Below are 6,000 nucleotides of genomic sequence, written 5' to 3' on the forward strand. Positions count from 1 at the left end.
AGTGTGGCAACAAACGCATCTCGATTTCGTGTCCGGATGAGGATTTTGCAACTTTGGGGTTTTGGTTGGAATCTGGAATTCCAGTGCTAGAATTTGCAATCACTTCATCGGCTTTGTGTGAGAAATCCGACGGTTCATCATGCACAAGCTTTGGCCCAGTGATAGCCATGGGCCTTGCAAACATGGTGCAACTAGTTTCACGCCAATCGGACTTGCGAGCGGTGTGATTTGGCCGCTCGAGTGAGGTGTGCTGCTGCTGATTTTCCTGCAACTTTCATATATCGGCAACTGCTCTCTAGATTTTCAGTGCTCGGGCGTCGTTACAAGGCTTGCCACATATCGAATCGCTCGTCTCGATGAGACGAACATGCTCCATCAAGTTTGAACATAATCAGATCTCAGATGAGGGAGATATAAGCATCGCAAGTCACTGTTCATGATTGTCCCTTTAATGAAGTTTAGTTGCAGGGTGGTTGCACGGGAAAGCGTGGAACTCCTCATGTTTTACTCTTTTACTTATAAATTCTTCTTGGAATGTCCGTTTAAGCTAAAATTTGATCCTTGGGGGTTTTAAATAGTGCCAAATCCAATGACAGTGGTTGAACAGCAATTTGACACATCTAAAATATAGTTTTAGTTATAGGGATCTATTTTAGGGTGCTAGAGACTGATTTTGCCAAAACTGTTATTGGTGTGGACTACCTTAGACATGTCAAAATATGACGAAACTTGGTAAGATATGTTTTGGGGTCCTTATGAAGATCGTGACCAGTTCTGGGGCCATTCTGAGACTATCGGGATTTCCATTGTTTTGTCAGGCTTTATTGACAGGCTTCTCTTTCTTAATTCCGCATCGAGGAACCATGGTGCTGAAAAATGTCTTCAGACAACATGCCCCACCGAATTTTGTTCTTCGAGAGAAGTGAGAAGGACAATTATTCGAAAAATTTCCTCTGGCTTTATTTCTTTTTTCTTCCTAGCCACAGGATCACGTGAATGCCAAGGATATCCACACAAAATTGTAACTTGGATGCTTAGACGTTTTGATGCACTGTATAGGTCCATATGTGGAGAATTTAGTGGGAGAAGAGACTTTTGAGGGATCTGTCGAAGTCCTCATCCTCAAGGGACTATTTGCGATTCTGACAGCTGAGGATTTTTTATGGGACCTTGTTGATCAGAATCAAGCTTATCTGGAGGCCAGGTGCCATGCTTTAGAGCACTATTGGATTGACAGCCAAAGACCCTTTGGTCGACGTTTGTTTGCTGCTACACCAGCTTTGCTTTTGATAATCAGGGTACCTCTGTGCGCCCCATCTGCCAGGTCCAGCCGGGGGCTTTTTCTTTGACCTGTCCCGAAGGTTTGGGCCTGTCGACTAGAGGGCATTTTGACGAGGCGGCCTCACGGCGAGGCATCACCTTGAAGTCTCTAATCTGCCCTGGCTTTGTCAGTTTCTTGCCTTTGGAATCTTAAGTTTGTCATAATGTTTTTCTTGTTCTTGTTGTTTGGGAGATCTTGTCAGGCTCTCACTCCCGGGTGAACCATCTTGTTTTGTGATTCGATGCTGGCTGCTAAGGATTTTGTATGGACCTCATTAGCCAGAATTGTGCATGTTTGGCAATTGGGTGCCAGCTGAGGCTATGATGTTGTTTCAACCTGCTTTTTTGTTGGTCCAAATGCCCTTTGCGGGTTTTCACCTGGAGTGGGGAAGTGGCGCTGTAAAGATGGTTTTCACTACCCTCCTTTATTTTTAGGCTCTTTTACCCATGACCTTGTGTCCTTGTCCGCCTCTGTTCATCTGTTTTTTCTCACGGGTACCCTTTTCAAGTTTTCACCGTGCCCGGGTTTTTGTTTTTATGGAACACTTTTACTCATGGTTTCGTGACCATGCCCTTCCGTCATTTTTACTCATGGCATTCCTTTGTCCAGGTATACACCATGCCTGTTATTTTCTTTTTTGTTAAGGTGTGTTTAGGGTCATGCCTTTGGGACCTGTGCGAAGCTTTTTAATGTCATGCGGCCAGGACGTGCACTACAGTTTAAGGTCATACAACTGAGCCGTAGTGGGGATGAATGGCAATCTGTGGTGGCCTTGGAGTGAGTATGGTGGTGGTTTTGACTCACTTTGGGGGAGATGGCATGAGGCTACTTATGAAAGATGGGTGATGTATGTGTGGACGGTGAAAATTGGTGACCCATTAGCTTATGACGAGTATGGATGGCGGGATGGCTTGTCATTTTGTGAGCATGGGTGAGACTCACTGGGGAATGATGGATGATAGTGAATGGATATGGACTCACTGGGGAGGTAATGAAGGTGGTGCATGCGTACGAAGGGGTCGGTTAGGGAAAGCATGCATGAAGATGCACGTAAAGGGAGTATGCGTGTGTGTAGGGGTGAGTTTAAGGTCATGCCTCCAGGATCTATGCAAAGAAGTTTAACGTCATGTGGTCAAGACGTGTGCTATGGTTTGAGGTCATAAATTTTGGACTGTGGCTATGCAGTTTAAAATCCTGCAGCTAGGACCATGCAGTTTAGGGTAGTGCAACTAGACTTCTGCTATAGTTTATGGTCATATAGTTTGGACCATGCAGTTTAGGGTCATGCACCTAGACCATGGCTATGCAGTTTAAGGTTATGCAGCATGGACCATTGTGTGGGTCACCATGTAGGTGATTCTCCATGTTGAATAGGTCGTGGATAGCAATCTGACTCCCTTGGGGATAAAAATGGTTAAGGCTATACACAAGCAGAGAGCTTTAGATGAAGATGGTGGCCTTACAAGGTCTGGCAAATGGAAGTGAACTTCACTGGGGATTAAGAGGGAAATTGTGACTTCCCGGGGATAATGAGTCATGGTATGGATATAACTCTATTGAGGATGACAGACTAGAGCACAAATGCAAACCAACAGGGGGTTGAAAAGATAAGAATGACCCTGTGGAGCTACCGGGTTGTGGTACGGATGTGACTTCTGTTGGGGATGTTGGTGTGAAACAGACCCATTGGGATTGAAGGGGTAAGGCAACCCACTTTTTATTTTGCATACACCCAACTCCACAGGGGATGTTGATGGAATACGCCTAACTACACTGGGGATGTTGATGGAATACACCTGACGAGGAGGTGTGCCCATTTCAACTTTAGAGTCATGCATGTGGATTATTTATCATGTCGTTTATCATCTTGCTATAGGGACATGCGTTATAGTTTTAAGGTCTCGTAGCTCGGACCATGGCTATGCAGTTTAAAGTCATGTGGCTAGGACCATACGGTTTAAGGTCGTGCAACTAGACCTCTGCTACATTTTAAGGTCGTATAGTTTGGACCATGCAGTTTAAGGTCGTGCATCTAGACCATAGCTGTGCAGTTTAAGGTCATGCGGCACTGACCATTGTGTGGGTCACCATGTAGGTGATTCTCCATAGGGAATAGGTCGTAGATAGAAATCCGACTCCCTTGGAGATAAAAGCGGTTAAGGCTATACACAAGCAAAGAGCTTTAGATGAAGATATTGGCCCTACGAGGAGTGGCAAATGGAAGTGAACTTCACTGGGGATTAAGAGGGCAAGTGTAACTATCCGGGGATAATGAGTAATGGTATGAATATAACTCTGTTGAGGATGACAGGCTACATCGCAGATGCAACCCAACTAGGGGTTGAAAAGATAAGAATGACCCTGTGAAGATAATGGGTTGTGTGACTCCTGCTGAGGATGTTGGTGTGAAATAGACCCATCGAAGATTGAAGGGGTAAGGCGATCCTCTTTTTCTTTTATTTACACCTAACTCCACTAGGGATGTTGATGGAATACGCTTAACTCCACCAGGGATGTTGATGGAATACACTTGGCGAGGAGGTGTGCCCATTTGAAGTTTAGAGTCATGCATATGGACTATTTGTCGAGCCGTTTATCGTCTTGCTATAGGGACGTGCGTTACAGTTTTAAGGTCTTGTAGCTCGGACCATGGTGCGGCTAGGACAATGCAGTTTAAGGTCATGCAACTAGACCTCCGCTATAGTTTAAGGTTGTATAGTTTGGACCATGCAGTTTAGGGTCACGCATCTAAACCATGTGGTAAGGGAATGTGACTCCCTGGGGAAAGCCGTAACTGGAAACTCGACTCTGAGGAGTGAGACTGTGCTACAGGGAATGAACTTCTTGGGGATGTAGGACGAAGGTCTAGATGGGAGTTCCATGGAATGCGCACATCGCTAAGTTTTGGATGGTGCATACGACATTAGGCCCTGGATGGAGGGCACGCGGCGTTAGGCCCTTGTGAAGCGCATGCGGCGATACCTTCTGGTAAAGTGCACAACGATGGCTTTTGGGTGAGGCACGTGTGTCGTTAAGTCCTCACAAAGCGCGCGATGATTTGTCCCTGACGAAGCATGCCGTGAAATCTCCTTGACGAAGCACGCCGTGATAACCCTTTAGGGTCTCGGACTTGACCCGCCCGGGCCTGGTCTTATTGCTGTCTGAGGATGAGGACTGGAGCATCATTTTGAATTTGTAAGGGGCAGTTTGTGGCACCGTTGAGTATAAGAAGAGGGAAAAACTCGATTTTATTGTTTCACAGAAGGGTAAAATAGTCGAAGAGAGTTTTTTAGAGAGTGCCAGAGCTTCCATCAAGAGACTTTTGGCAAGATTTTCCCAGCCAAAACTCGCAGCATACAGGCCTTCATGAATTTTCTGGTGATCTTGAGCAGGTCGTGGGCCTTTGCATTGTGCTTGCGATTGTTTTCGAAGAGTGTTAAGGTTTTTTGAGCAGGGAACGGGGGCTACTCCGAGTTTCATTGAGACTTTTCCAGTGAAACTGCAAGAGTCGCAGTGCTGCTCTAACGGAGTCCTAGTGCTTTTTCAGTAGTTCCGTGGTTACTGTCAGGTTGCGAAAGGGTCAGGGGGTTTTGACGGTCATTTGGTTATCTGGAGAGATGAAGGAGGAGCAGCAGTAGGCTCACTGAAAACACAGTGAACTTCCAATGAGTTGTGGCAAACTGTAGAAGTGCGAAGAAGGGAGAAGGAAAACCTGCAGGGTCACAAGGGAGCTTTCGGGAGATTTCCAGCAATTTTTTGGATGTTCCGAGCTGTTGGAAAGGGGAAAGAAAAGGGTCGGACGGGGATTCCAGGCGAGGAGAGGAAACTTCGATGAGAAGCCGAGGCATCACGAGGCCGGCAAAAGGTCATGCGAAGGTGGACGTGAGAAGGGTGGTGGGACGGTGAATGGTCACCCTTTGCACACGCAGTGACATGCCATGCCGCAAGTGTCAGGCGGTGTGCCCAAATTTCAAGGAACGTGGTGTGCTGCACGTGTGACATGTGTAAACAGCTGGAGCGCAAGTGTTTCTACTTTACTTCGGCAGACGGCGATAGCCCACTGGTCGTGAGACGGTAATAGCCCTGCCTTTTGCTCATGACGATAGCCTTCATAAGAGCAGTCAGCGTTAGGCTTGTGTCTTGGTGATTGATTGTGCGTAGATGGTGGTTGGCTCAATCCTCTTTTAACGGATGTCTTCTTGGCAAACACCCAGGGCCTTGAAAGCTTCCAAAATGCCAGTACCTTGGAAGAAGGTCTTGAGAACGAGAATAGGGGGAATTGATGGTAATTGATCCTAACGAAGCGCATCCCTCATCTCAACCTCCTGTTCCTAGGAGTGGTGGCACGCCACTGCCTTCCTAAGGTGATTCTGGTTCGTGAGACTTGATAGTAATGAGGAACCGGGGGTTTTCTCTTGCAACTTTGAGAGGGGACCTTGCAGTTTCTACTCGAAGGGTTCAACTTTTATAGTCACCTCCTTCTCAGGGAAGGTTATTCATCCTCTCGTTTGGCGCCTTCATGGAGGCTTTGTCGTACCATAGGCCGTGATGCCTTTCCCTGCACAAGTTACCAGACTCAATCATCGTAATGTTTCTACGGACAATGGACGTGATCTTCTTAGAGCTGCTTATCAACTTTTTGGCCAAGCTTCTTTCTTCGTGATGGTCATCTTCCCATT

This window comes from Amborella trichopoda, chromosome 2 (assembly GCF_054954075.1).
Source record: "Amborella trichopoda isolate Santa Cruz 75 chromosome 2, AtrichopodaSantaCruz75HAP2 v2.0, whole genome shotgun sequence".
NCBI classification, from domain to species: Eukaryota; Viridiplantae; Streptophyta; class Magnoliopsida; order Amborellales; family Amborellaceae; genus Amborella; species Amborella trichopoda.